At 37.7% G+C, this 14,716-nt stretch overlaps 1 protein-coding gene across 18 annotated transcripts in view; it reads right to left on the bottom strand.

Moving 5' to 3' along the window:
• phf14 (PHD finger protein 14) overlaps nucleotides 1-14,716 on the bottom strand; it is a 160,011-nt gene that overhangs the window by 128,465 nt on the left and 16,830 nt on the right. The gene's annotated exons all lie outside the window — the stretch shown is intronic.

The raw sequence follows: 14,716 nt of genomic DNA, 5'->3' as shown, positions 1-14,716 counted from the left end.
AAAAACATGAACAATCACATTTATAACACAGTGGAGTTCTATGCTGAATACACAGGTCAAGCAGAATCTGCAATTGACTTGATTTGCTCACCAAAGTCTTTGCATTGTCTGTTGACAGTATTTAAACTAAATCTGATTCATGCACACTATTTAATTGAAACATTTCATTTCAGTTCGCATTTAACAATAAAACAAACAAACAAAGGGTTACATTCAATTCAAATTGACAATCTCTAAACCATCCCCATCATTCTCCCTCTCAGGTGGGATGGTGGGCCAAATCAAAGGTTTCCAACTTTAGGCAGACCTTAGTTTGGGTACCTCTAGTGTAAGCTTTGGTAGTTTTAATAAACGAAGTACTCTTCTTCTTTGAAAATAGACACATAAAATTTTACAAGTTTAAATGCCATTTTAGATTGCCATATTTAATAATGTTAAAAAGGTTTAATATGTATTAATTACGTTATAAACCTTACTATTTTGTGAGTGAGAGTATATTCTGTTTTTCTGAATAGCTATATTTAAATTTCTATCTTGTTTTGTCTAGTGCAAACAGTCAAATTGCTTATCACTGCAAAACTAGTCACATAGTGCGTTGTTAGGACACAAGGTTACAATGTAACCCGCTCAACTAATGTTTAAGTTCATAATATTTATGCTATTTGCTAATTAATAGCCTCATGTGGAACTCTGAATCTGCATCTCATTTCAGAGTCTGCTACTGTCCAGCAGTGGTTGCATTTTGGTCATAGACGCATGCTTTGAGAGTCTTCCTGACTGAATGAAAAACATGGTTTTCCAACAAGACAACCCGGGTGCTGAAATATAACTGAGTAAGCTGGCATTGGGTGGCTTAAAAGAACCAAAACCAGACATCGTTCCGGAACAGAAGGAACATTTTCAAAGCAGAATATCTGACCTTACATTTGTTTTTCAGACAACTAAGAATGTTTACTCAGCATGTTTCTTAAACATCTGCAAACATATTATGATATGCTTTAGAAGAGTCAAAATCTTACATACAGCACCTTTAATTCTGCTGAAGAAACTGTGCTATATGGACACATTTTATGATTAGAAAGTAACATTTTAAAAAACATTTACGTGGCAATTCTTTAATCTCAAGTTACTAAAAAACTGGCACATTGAAAGCATAAACATCATACTACAAGGTAATGTTAACTGGCTTGTTTCACTGAAACAATAATAAAAAAAAAATCTTAAGTGTCATTAAATCTGGTTAAAATTGTAATCCTACATTTCAGCTACTACAGAACATCTATAGTATGTTTTCAGAAAAGAAAACTTTACATTTAACATGAAAAATGTAAAAACATTTAATGAAAAGTCATATTTTTAAATGAAAACAACAAAATAAAACTGGTGCAGGTGAACATGCCGGCAAGGCAATTACTACAACAGAAAATACCATTATGGCTGAGCTGCATGATGTTGCTATTGTGCACGTCAGAGGGGGAAAAAAAAGACATCTAGTGAATTGAATGGTTTTGTTGCCAAACCTTTTTCCCAGAAAACATTAATAATAAGCCTATTTGATCAAATGGCAGCACCTTAAGTCAAAGATGGAAGTGTTTGGGCCAATGAAAGCTTTTTAATGCTGTCCCCTTAATTTCCTCAGGTTGCCAAGACAATTATTGTGCTGATCAGGTTACCATGACGCCTATTACACTCCGCAAACGTGCTCTATGCCACCAATAAGGGTGGCAATCAGCTCCTTCCCAACACTACAGAGATAACGCTGCTGTTCATAATACAGCAAACCGGCCCCGGGGCAGTGAAGAAATGGAGAGACAGACAAGCAAATAAAAGTTCAGGTCCTTTGCATACTCACTATAAAAGACCCAAACAGTGAAGCGTGCGGAGAATGCTCATGCACGGCTTTTCTCCAACCAGTAGGCTGAAAGTTTTAGATTTTTGATGATAAACGCAGTACTCGACTTAGATTTGGTAGAAAGCTTAGGGAAAATATGAAAGGCTATATATACTAAAAATATTACATTTAGTTATTATTTAATTATTATTTAATTATTTTATTTTAGGTCCTAGTCAAGACAGGCAGCATAGGACAAAGTTACAACAAAAAATAAATAAATAAATAAAAATGTCACAACACAAGACACAAAAAAGTATCATAATCCATAATCATTTTTTAAATGTGTACTGTTCTAAATTTACAGTCTTCAAAATATTTTTAAATAAAGCAATAGATGGTACAGATTTCATATTTTGTATATATTGAAGCTCATTCCATATGTTCGGAGAATGCAGATTGACCTAACTCTGTGTGGAAAAAATGGCATCTTAAGTAAAAGTATATCTGCATATCTGGTAGCAGTTTGACAATTGTAAAATAACACTTTCCCAAAAACACAAACAAATCGAGATCAGCGATTGACCAATAAACTGTAACTTATTAAAAAAAACTTATCAGATACTACCAAAAATCTAATCTTGTACATGCCTAGTTTGAATTTGTTCACCATCGAAATGGACTTTTCTTAAAAACAGTTCACATTTGCTTTACTTCAATCCACCTATATATATATGAGCATTTTGGAATATCACATGAAAAATGCTCAATGAAACACCAAGACAGACATACATTTTGAAAAAAAAAAAACGTATCAAAACTGAGAACCCTGTGGAAAAAAGGGAGATTTATTCATTCTCGCTCAAATACATGTCTAAAGTAAAGCCATTCAGGTCGTTCACAAATTATATGAGAAGCACTTCTCACAAAACAGATGCTTTATACACATAAATACTTGTGTGCAAATGTTCATTACTAATTTTTCTATGAACAGGATTTGATTAAAACTGCCAAGATCAATGACAGTGTAAAATAGCCTTCTGTAACGTCTGTAATTATATAAAATAAATAAATAAATGCAACATATATGAACAAATACAGCCCCTTACAGTCTCCGATATGTTACCAATTACAGAAAAACTACACACAGCAAACATTTAGTCCTTATTTAGGTTCAAAAACAACACGCAACATAGCCCACATTCAGAACAAACCTCTCATCTGTGTCTGTAATCTTCACCAGCACATGTAACCTCTGTTAGAGAGGAATTATGTCATTCCGAGTTCATAATACTCCAAAAGGGGATGATAAACATGGCAGTTTGTTTATGGTTATTCAGGTTGCCAAAACAATTTGCTTCTGTGTTTTGTCGGGCTTCTCCTTTGTTTTTCGACCTTCACTCTAGCATTTGTCCTTTCCTTTTCTGAAAGAATCAGATGTCGAAGACACTTCAATAATTACACACGTTATTATCATCAGCTCAAGAAGTTCGTTATATCAAATATTGACGTGATCACAAGCTTTCTGAAGAAAGCGAAAACCGCTCGCACTTTTAAACGGCCTCGTAAAAACAACAACAGGTCATGGCAAATTTTGTTTTTCTTGGCTTTGTGGCAGTACATCAAGACAATGACAAGATTTGTTTGAGCTCGGGTCATCCATGGCTCATTATTATATGCATATAGTATTACGATGTAATGTCTCAGCTGTGTATTTAAAACATGGCGGTTCTTATGTTTGCATTCTGGCTAGTTCTATAAGCTTGTGACGTATTTCTGTAACCAATCAGCATTCAGCTAAATCTCTGGGCCTTGATTGGAAACAAGGTGATCAATGGTTCTGCAGTACAATATGTCGAGCTGCACAACCAAAGTTTGTCAGAAACACCCAAGTCCCATTGTCTAAAAGACAACACTGGCTGCATGACCCTAAATGTAACAAGCACATGTGAAGAGCACACAGCATCTTCCACCAGTGGGAGCAAATAAGAGGCTTTTGGAACCCTCATCTTGCAGTCATTTTGAACCATGTGGTAATGGAGCCCATTACAGAGCCCAGCCAGACGTTTATTTTCTTAGAGAAAGGTATTATGGGAACACTGCTGGCAACAGTTGGGTAGGCATTACCAACTGGGCTTTGAACCATAGGGCTGGAGCTCGCGATGATCAGTTTGCTGGTTTAACTGACTTACTGCCGAACCGTCAAGCAAATCTGCGATGTTCCTTTTGAACTCCGATACAAAGCTGGACCTGCTAAGCCACAGGGTGCTGGCTAATATGAGCTAAGCTGGAAAAAAGTGATGACTATAGGAAAGCTTCATAATCCCCGAAGGGAAGATTATCCTTGTCAGAAATGACGAGCTTGGCAAGTAAAGAGCGACCTGGGGAAGGGTGGTGACAAAATCAAGAGGAACACTTTCAAGATTTAATGAAGGCTTGGGATGGGTTCAGAAAGAGTTAACAAGCTAGGCTGATGTGTGTATGTGCATGTCAGGGTAAGACTGCGATCTGATAATGTGGTAACAACTCCTAGGATTGGGATAGTATGTGTGTGTGTTTCTCAATTTATTCTTTAGGTGTTCAATTTCACTCTCACAATACACAAACAATGATGGCTAGGCAATAATTTATCCGCAGGCTGTAAAATTGACAGCGATGTGCTTTATTTGCATCTCTAATAGCCAATGGGAATAGGAAAACTTCATTACAGTTCTAACTTGCAGAAGTGATTCCGTGCAGTGATGGCAGTGATTATGATATATTTTCACAAAGGTCTTTTTTACAAAGATTCCATCAGTGTCAAATGATTTCAGAAATAATTCAAACACGCTGACTTGCTTTAAAAACAGATTTTGTATTAACATCAAAATAGTTTTTCCCCCAGAATCTTTACATAAATAAAAAGTTATATAAACTCATCTATAAAAAAATAATAATTATATTTTAAAATTTAATTTGACCTTAAAATGGTTTAAAAAGACTTAAAAACTGCTTTCATTCTAGCCAAAATATTACAGGTAAGACTTTCTTTAGAAGAAGAAAAATTATAGGAAAAACTGTGGAAAAAGTCCTTGCTGTTAAATTTAATTTGGGAGAAAAAATAGAAAACAAAACTAACAGGAGGGCTAATAATTCTACATATATATTTTAATTCACTATACACTACCTAATAAAAGTCTTGTCGTCGATCCCAGTTGTAAGAGCAACAAAAAATAACTTGATTTCTAGTTGATCATAGGCACAAGGTAGATTGTTTGAAAGAATCATCGGTTGAACTGCATCCCAACCATGACAAATACTACAGAAGACCAATTGGAGCCCGCATGGACCCAAGATTCTTATAGAAATCAGTCAAGTTTGGTGAGGGAAAAATCATGGTTTGGGGATACAAACAACAGGAGGGAAAATTCTTCAGTAGGAAAGCACTCCTCATTCTTCAGCCTCCACATCAAAGTTCCTGAAGGTCAAGGTGCTCCAGGATTGGCCATCCCATTCACCAGTCATGAACATTATTGAGCATGTCTGTGGTAAGATCAAGGAGGAGGCATTGACTATGAATCCAAAGAATCTTGATGAACTCCGGGAGTCCTGCAAGAACGCTTTCTTTCCCATTCCAGATGACTTTATTGATAAGTTATTTGAGCCATTGCAGAGATGAATGAATGCAGCCGTCCAAACTCATGGGAGTCATACACAATATTAATTCTGTTTCCACTGCAACATGACTTTATATTCTATACTGGACATTATTTCTGTTAAGTGACAAGACTAAGCAAAGTCAGACATTTTTTTGGCCAAGCAAAGTCAGACCTTACTGTCCTAATTAAATAAATAAAAATCAAGGAATGATCATACTTTACTTTGGTAAAATAAGCACAATTAGAGGCCTTTGCCTTTCATATAAGCCACTTCTGATACCAAATAATCAACTCAAAGTTAATACTTGTTGTTCCTAAAACTTGGATTTTTTTTTCCTAAAACAGACTTTTGTCAGGTAGTGTATATGTGATGTCAAATTTTGTTTACCTTCACTTTTGTGATGTTAATGCAACTCCTTGTTGACCAAAATGCATTACAAAATATTCAAAATGTATGAAAAGAGTGCAATTCAGTTCATCAAAATAGCAATCTATCAGAACACACACACACAAATGTTGCTTAAATAAACTGTGAACATAATGGTGTATTTTTAATTTGATTGTCTGACTATTTTACTTTATTTTCAAAAAGATTCATCAGTAATAAACAAATGTTCCTCTAATTCCATATTAGTTCATACTGAAGCCAGAACATTTAATACAAAAGTCCTTTGACTATTTTAGTCTTTGTCAAATGATTAATGAGTAAGCGTTCAGTGCAGCGATGTATTTCAATTATATCCACTCCGTTTCTTTCCTAAATGCTAATATTTTTCATCCAGGATGAAGCAGATTTATTCAATGGCTCAAATATTAGCCGAGTCAGCATGCAAAGCAGGACCACATAGAGGAACAACAGAAGCGAGTTGGGGGGCACGGGAATGAATGAATAGGGGCCAATTAGAGCGCACTAACCTGGCAGATGAGAAAGAGAAAAACGAAAAAAGACGAGGGAAGGAGCTACGAATGGCAGCTGCCTTGATGTAAATCAGCAAAACCGATTCACAGCTACTGGAAAAAAGGCCTTTTGAAAACCAACACTCTCTCTTTCACAAAACAATACAATCATTTTCATAAGCAGCAATGCGTGGAATAAATCATTTCCTCATTAAGAGGCGAGTGAAAAGAAATAAAATGAAACGCATGTGAGTGAAAAAAACGTGAAGGTTCTATCAAACCAGATAACATTTTAATTTAATACTTGTTTAATTCTGTAAAGCTGGTTTTTGTATTGGGGATGAAACCAATGTGATTCAGCTGTTATTCAACAAGGCACGTTTTTCAGAACAAAGGCTTGAATTTGCTTCATAAATCGGTTTTATTCAGCAGTGATTGAAATGTTTTGTTTCAGTAGTCACTGAAAGTCAAAAGTGTTTTCACTGCTGCTCGTGTAGGTATTAAACACATTAAATACTTCTCAATTGCACTATAAAACATTACATTTACAGGATTGCTTTGCACCATATAAACAGATACTTTTTTAAATGAATCATCTTACAGTATAATAACTGAAGGAACAATCATCTTTGAAGTAGCTGAGGTTACATGAGCACAATGGCGATATGGTTTCAGGTCCTATATTTTCCATTGGATTTAAGGATTTGCAGGCAAGTTATTTCTGATTATTTTTGCCCATTAATATGTGAAGCTGATTCTGTTTTGGATAATTGTCCTCATGCATCACCCAATTAAACTTTAACATCAAGCGATGTGCAGAGGGTTGGGTATTTTAGGCTGACTTTGAGACATTGAGGCTATGTTTACTTCTGTAGTTTAGTTCTCTTAGTATGTAGGGTCAGGGACAACAATGCTGTGATTATGACAAAATAAACCAACATTAGCTTGAGTTCTTTTTAATGGTCACATCTTGAGAAGTCATGCCTTATTTTTAGTCTTGTCTTTGTTTTTGGTCTCCATTAGTCCACTATTTTACCACACACTAGGGTTTAGATTACAGGTTTATTAAAATGAGCCACACTAATAGAGCAAACAGCAGAGAGTTTGCTTTAACAGAAACAAAAATTCCAAATGTGAAAATATGATGAGACTTGTTTACAGAACAGGTGAAACTATTTAGTGATAAAAACCAAATTAAAATAGTAATAATTTAAAGGAAAGTGTGTAATTCTATGATTTGGTATATTGTAATCCCATTGGCGCATCATCTGAGGGGTTATTTACATGTCAACATTTCAGGCCAAACAGGAAACTTTCTGTAGATTTTTTAACTTCTTTGTTTATATGACAACAATGTTTTTGTGACTGAAAATACGTAACATAACAATGGCGGAGTATGTGGCAGCATTGTAGGTAGTCATTTATTTACTTTGCATTACAACCAAAAGCATTATATAGCAAAAAAGGCAATTTAAACATAGATAAGTGCACCAAGCTGCCAATGACACACTGTTACTTTTCTTTACAGCTAATATTTACTGAGGAGATGACAGCACAAAATACTGGCCAGACATAATACAGCGTTTTAGGTCATAAACGCAAATGAAATCTTCAAAGACAACAAACTCTCAGTACACTAATCAGCCCCACTAGGAACCCCCTACCCCCATTCCCCTGAACTTAGGCCGTACTCACACTAGGTACAGTTGCCTTGAACCGGGCCAAAGCACGCTTGTCCCCCCTCCCATCTCCCCTGACGGCCCGCGCTCACACCACAAATGGGCTTCGGCACGCTTACGTCATCGCTGCTGCGCTGTACAGTGAGAAGCACTCTCTCACTCAGCAGCACAGTGGAGATTTCTCTAGTTATATCGTTTCAGTCGTTTGATATGCCGTCAAATATTTCGCCAAACAGCCCTTAGGGATGCGGGGACACACAGTCAGATATTTCGCCGAACAGATCCGCCACTTTTGCTGCTCATAAACAATCATAAAGCTCTCGTGCTGCAGGAATGAGGAGGTCTGCTGAAGGCGCACAGCTGTCGTGCAGTGAGGGGTTTGCGTCTTTAATAAACTACGGCAGTTTGCATTCACTGAACAGTAAGAATTATTAATAAATCCATATGAAACAGTCCCTTAAAAGTCACGTCTCGCTTTCAGTTTCGGGCTTTGCCCAAGTGAACCGGGCTTAGGCACACCTCTTCCAACCGGGCCAGGGCCGGCCAAGTGAACCGTGCTTGAGCCCAATTCAGCGCACTCACACTTTTCAAACGATCCGGGAAACGGGCCTGGGCACGGTACAGATGGCATAGTGTGAGTAGGCCCTTAAACTCTGAACTGAACTGACACTGTTTCAATTCACTATTATCTTCCTTGTGAAATTGCTTTGACACAATCTACATTGTAAAAGATTAATTAAATTGAACTTCATTAAACATTTATTACTATTACATGTACATATCATTTCTTTTGGACAGTCACTATATACTGTATAACTGCAGGTTAACCGTGTTTATATACTGCCAACCCTTAACACAACTCCTCAACTTTTCAATCAAATGACACACCTTTTGTGAAGCTGCTTTGGAATGATAATTACGGTGAAAAGCGCTATACAAGTAGACTTGAATTGAATTGAATAGAGCACAGAGACTAGAATCACATGCAGCACAGTTCCATTATGACAAAACAATCTTCCCTAGAAGGCAAACTGAAATGTAGACCATAACCACTGCTCCCTTGCTTGCTATCTGATGACTGGAAGATCAGACAGAGCATGGGAGAAACATGTTTTTAACCTTGAGCAAAATACTTAACCTGAATTAATTTAGCAATTACCCATCTGTACAGATGGATAATGTGAGCTCTTCTCCCAGGTGCGCCAGTGTGAAAACAGACAAGTGCAAGCAAGATTCAATACATCATGTTGGAGTCTGCACAGCAAATACCTTGAAGCAAAACTGTTTAACTTGTGATGAGAAACCTATTCATAAAACTAATGCAGTTCAGCACACAAAGTCTCTTACAGGCTTCCCAAAACACAGACCTATCACAAGAACTGTCACAATATGATATAAAGGAAGAAATAAAGGCAATTTTTTTCTTCCTATAACAAAATACACAGCTGAAAGCACAAGACAGACTAGTCGCCAATCATTTATTTTTGTCTAGTTTCCACTGGGCCAAGTTTTAAGAGTCTGTCCAAGTGAAACATGGTGATGGGTCAGAAGACTGAGCACTGAGAGTATTTTCCATTGTAACTTCTGGGTTCTGTTCTACAAACAACCTTTTTTTTTAACACAACACATTTACATTAAATCCACAAAGTTACAAGTAACAATTGATTACACAAGGGACTGTTCCATTCTTGTTTTAAAAAAGTACAGTGTTATGTACACTCACAGGCCACTTTATTAGGTACTGGTACCAGCTTGGACCACCTTAATTCTTACGGTTTTGCTCCGTATTGACATGATAGCATCACATAGTTGCTGCAGATTTTTCAACTGCACATGCATGATACAAATCTCCCGTTCCACCACATCCTAAAGGTGCTCTATTGGATTGAGATCTAGTGAATGTGGAGGCCATTTGAGTACAGTGAACTCATTGTCATATTCAAGAATCCAGACTGAGATGATTCACACTTTATGACATGGCGCCGTTATCCTGCTGGACGTAGCCACTAGAAGATGGGTACACTGTAAGGGATGGACAGGATCAGCAACAATGCTCAGGTAGGCTGTGGCATTGACAAAATGCTAAATTGGTTCTAATGGGCCCAAAATGTGCCAAGAAAATACCCCCACATCATTACACCACTACCAGCCTGAATCATTGATACAAGGCAGGATGGATCCATGCTTTCATGGTGTTGATGCCAAATTCTGACCCCACCATCCAAATGTCGCAGCAAAAATCAAGACAAATCAGACCCGAGAACGTTTTTCAAATCTTCTACTGTCCAATTTTGGTTAGCCTGTGTGAATTGTAGCCTCAGTTTCCTGTTCATAGCTGACATAGCTGAGTGGCACCCAGAGTGATGTTCTGCTGCTGTAGCCCGTCCGCCTCAAGGTTGGACGTGTTGTGCATTCAGAGATGCTCTTCCTTATACCTTGGTTGTAATGAGTGGTTATTTAAATTGCTGTTGCTTTTCTATCAGCTCAAACCAATCTGGCCATTCTCCTCTGACCTCTGGCATCAACAAGGCATTTGCGCCCACAGAACTGTCGCTCACTGGCTAGTTTCTCTTTTCGGACCATTCTCTGTAAACCCTAGAGATAGTTGTGTGAAATTCACAGTAAATCAGCAGTTTCTGAAATACTCAGACAACCCCGCCTGGCACCAACAACAAAGCCACGTTCAAAGTCACTTAAAGCACCTTTCTTCCCCATTCTGATGCTCAATTTGAACTGCAACAGATCGTCTTGATCATGTCTACATGCCTAAATGCATTGGGTTGCTGCCATGTGATTGGCTGATTAGAAATTTGTGTTAACAAGCAATTGGATAGGTGTACCTACAGTGGCTGGTGAGTGTATAAAGAACATAATGATAATCAAAAGTTGTTTTTGTCATTAATTATAATAACATTAAGATCATTCATTTAAAACTTTTAAACTGGTGCATCAGTGGATTTGCATTTTAGTGAATCTTAACTGAGGACAAATTTGTATATGCAAGTTGTAAGTACTAACTGAAAAGTTACCCAAGACCACTAAGTGAGACAATGCAAAGACAGCTTAAAAGACAACAACAATATTCTCTGAAGACTAAATTTGCCAAAAAAGCCCATCTAAGCAAGTAACCAACTTAAATGAATTGCCTATGTTTGGGGAAATAATTAACTTTACGGTCCAGAACTCATTAGGGTCTTACTGAAATCAATACTAGCAGCATGGTAATTGGTGTTCCAATGAGTGCAAAGCCATTACTGAACGATGTGATGCTTTTTGCTGGGGTACGGTTTTAATAAACTCACTTCACCGAACGACAGTGGCGACCATTACAACACAGCCAGTAAAATCCCTCTTTTTATTTTAATGAACTACTAAAGAACATAAAAACAACAAACAAGTTAGAGGCGGAAAACAAGGACTCATAATTAGCCAGAATAGCCTTTGCAGACCAGATCAAATACGGAGGGGAGTGTCTTTTTTAGCACTTCTCTGGTAATGACGACCGTGCAAATTGAGCGCGTTAGAATTAGATGCTAATCAAAAGCATTGTGCGAGCGCTAGTTTGAGCTCCGAAAAGGAAAAGCGTGTCAACTACTGGAAGCAAAAGGCTCCGGTCTGCCTCTCTTCTCTGATCGTCGACGAGTCTCTGGCGCTTTCCTCTGATAGAGTCTTTCCCTTCAGAGTTTGAGCGAGGCCATATGCGAGGTCAGAGCCTCCACAGACTGCCGAGCTTCAGAGTCAAGCTGTGAGACACTTGCACGCATCTAAGGATGACAGCTTGTCTCTTATCTTTGGTGCTTCTCTTGTGGCCCCTTTGCTCCATTACTTTATTGTTCCATTTTCCAGATTCTTTCCCAAAAACATTTCCAAATGGAGGAGTTATCCAAATAATGAAGCATTAGGCAAAACTGCCACTTGAACTTTCCTTCAGTAAACAGACAGATTAAAATCTAAATCCTTTGTCTCAGCAGCCACCCATGCTCCCCGCAGTTTGAGACGTGACATCACATTTTTTAACTGCGCCAGACTGCCGAAGACAGACTCTTGTCATTGCTATTCAAAAGCTCTATGGCTCTGGCGAAAGCAGCCGGACCCTAAATAGTTGATGTGGAAAAACAGCAGCCGAGTGCAGGTCTTGGGCTACAAACTGCAAGTATGTCCTACATTCAGGGATCCCACTCTAAGACAAATGTAAAATGCTTTTCCCTGACTTGCACTGACTAAAAAGCAGAATTTCTATGACCTATAACAAGCACTGAGAAGACAAACAAGAAAATGTATCTTTTACCGCATGTTGTCAAGTCGCATCTGTTTCAGGCATAGTGCTAAAGCCTGAAACAAAGCAGGACTGGAAGTTAGATTGAACTTTTATTTAACTCAAGGGCCGAGTGAATCTCTTCAGTTAGCCTTCAACATTATTTTAACATTGATTAAAACCTTAAATAATCATTCATTTACACAAATAAGAGTTTAAATATGACTAAATACTGGTTGCAGGTTAAAAGAATTTTGGCTCACAACTAGGGATGTCCCGATCAGGTTTTTATTCCCTCAAGTCTAAGTCACTTGATTTTGAGTATCGACCGATACCGAAAACAGATCTGATAATTCTATAATACATAAAAAAGAATAAAAAAGAGCGAAGAAACAGATCCGGGATGTTCCTTATTTTTTATTTAATTCACTTTATATTAACATTCACAGCACTTCTGTGAGGTAGCTTGAACAAAAAAGTAAAAACTAACATAAATTGTTCACTTTTGGACTTTAGTGCAACGGTAAATAAAAAACAATGTTATATAAAAACAAATAGCACCCTAAAAATACCCGGCAGACACTCCCAATTTGACATATGTCACTGTTTGCTATGGCAATGTTGTCATCATCAACTTTATAATATCTCCAGACCGCAGACATACTTGTGTTTCCACTTCAAGCTGCTTCCATGTTCTACTTTGCCAGCATTTAACCAATAGCATCTCTGCAACAACGTAATGTCATGCAGCACACGTTGCTGTTTTTGCATGGTCTAAACATGGCGGCAAGTCTAGAAAGAGGTCTAACTCTCTGCCACTGCATAAATAAAGATGTGTTTTAAATAGTGAGAGTATATATATATATATATATATATATATATATATATATATATATATATATATATATATATATATATATATATATATATATATATATATACACACACACACACACACATATATATTCGAGTCCTGATTGGGGGGTAACGTCAGATTCAGACTGAGTATGAAACCGCGTGATTGGGCCCAATTTACGATCATGTGATCGGATCTGAACATCCCTATTCACAACCTAAATATTTTAAATTCTGTAAGTGACCAATTATGCTAGCTAACTAGCCCCCTAATGTTATAGCTACAGCATATAGCACTTTTTGTTTCAGCTTAGTGTGGTCACGATACTAGAATTTCGGTACCAATTAATTCTGAAATTTTAAAACTTTCATTTCTAGCGGACATTTAAGCACTGTTGAGCACATTCTTAAACAGCACTGTTTTGCCATTGTATTCATATGTTCAACAGAAATGACTGTGATTGGCCGTGAATGTTTACCAAGTGCAAACACAGAAACATGCCACTGGAGCATTTCAAAGGCGCAAAGATCAGTCGATTCATCAGCTTATAGACATACCAGCTGCTCAACAGCTCTTAAATGTTAGCGGGAAATGGACCCTTTTAAAATTTCAATACTGATTGGTACTAAAATTCCAGTATCATGACAACAAATAACAATATCCACACATAGCCGTTGGTCAGTCTTTGGTGTTCATGTACAGACTTTTGGTCCAGAAGGGGACCAGATGTGAGAAAACAACACGGATTCATCGGTGCTAGTTGTTTAGTGTCGGCTTGGTGTGTCCCTGCCCTAAAAGCAGTAGGACTGAGTAAACTTCAGTCTCAATGTGATTTCAGCCAAGGTACAGCCTGGTGACTGTATTTTACTTAAGTGACTGCCAGTGAGAAAGAAATTACTCCAGAAAAACTAGAAATAAAAAGTCCCTGACCTATGGGAAACCTGTACTTTTGTCTGCATGTAAAGAGTACAGAAGCTGCACCTATTCTGTGGCACTTGTCTAAAGGTCACCTTTTCAAACTAGTGCACAAATATCAAGCGAGCACTTGTGACACAGTCAGCCATGAGGGCTGCCCCACCTCCTGGACCAATCATGCCCTCTCCCAGTGGGAATGGTGGTACCACAGAGCAGCTGGTACTAGCAGGTGGCAAGCGACTGACCCAGGTCAAGAATTTAGCTCTGAAACAGCTGTCCAACACTGCGGATGCTGCAAGCTGCCTCAATGATGTGATCTACAGGAAAATGCAATTCGGTGAATACTGGTTCAGTTTAAACTTTTGTGAACCGGTTATTAGGTTGGAGTGGCAAATGGGGTCAACAAACCTCGGGTCATGAAAAACTACTTAGACTTGTTCTGGCTAATCAATGTGCTAGAGCTGCATGATGCTAGATAAACTCAGAATCATGACATTTATTTATTTATTTAATAGACTAAACCAAACAACAAGTAAATTAGAAGTTTTTTAGGTACATCTGTCTAACTGCTTGTTAATGCACATTTATAATCAGCCAATCACATGGCAGCAACTCAATGCCTTTAGGCATGTAGACATGGGCAAG

Source organism: Danio rerio, chromosome 19, assembly GCF_049306965.1.
Source record: "Danio rerio strain Tuebingen ecotype United States chromosome 19, GRCz12tu, whole genome shotgun sequence".
NCBI lineage: Eukaryota > Metazoa > Chordata > Actinopteri > Cypriniformes > Danionidae > Danio > Danio rerio.
The sequence above is the reverse complement of the archived record's forward strand: the minus strand, read 5'-3'. Positions and strand labels throughout refer to the sequence as shown.